A 686-nucleotide genomic window follows, 5' to 3' on the forward strand; every position below is an offset into this window, starting at 1 on the left:
ACCTACCTATCTATATACACACACAAAAATATGGGTTTCCCAGGTGGTGTCAGTGGTAAAGAACCTGCCTGCCAATGCAAGAGACATAAGAGTGGCAGGTTCGATCCCTGGATCTAGAAGATTCTCTGGAGTAAGGCATGGCACACACTCCAGTATTCTTGGCTGGAGAATCCCATGGACAGAGGAGCCTGGCAGGCTGCAGTCCATAGGGTCACAAAGAGTTGGACATGACTGAAGAGACTCAGCGCACGGCATGCATATATATATATATGGAACACTTGTTGTTTACTCACTAAGTCATGTCTGACTCTCTTGCAACACCATGAACTACAGCCCACCAGGCTCCTCGAGCCATGGGATTTCCCAGGCAAGAATACTGGAGTGGGTTGCCATTTCCTACTATAAGAGATCTTCCCAACCCAGGGGCTGAACCCATGTCTCTTGTGTCTCTAGCATTGGCAGGTGGATTCTTTATCACTGAGTCACCAGGAAGGCCAATGGAATACTACTCAGCCATTAAAAAAGAATGAAATAATGCCATTTGCAGCAATATGGATGGATCCAGAGATTATTGTACTAAGTGAAGTCAGTCAGAAAGAGAAAGACAGATAGTACATGAGATCAATTATATGTGGAATCTGACATATGATACAAATGAACTTACTTACAAAAAAGCAAGTCTCAGA

The sequence above is a fragment of the Bos indicus genome, chromosome 9, assembly GCF_029378745.1.
Source record: "Bos indicus isolate NIAB-ARS_2022 breed Sahiwal x Tharparkar chromosome 9, NIAB-ARS_B.indTharparkar_mat_pri_1.0, whole genome shotgun sequence".
Lineage (NCBI taxonomy): Eukaryota > Metazoa > Chordata > Mammalia > Artiodactyla > Bovidae > Bos > Bos indicus.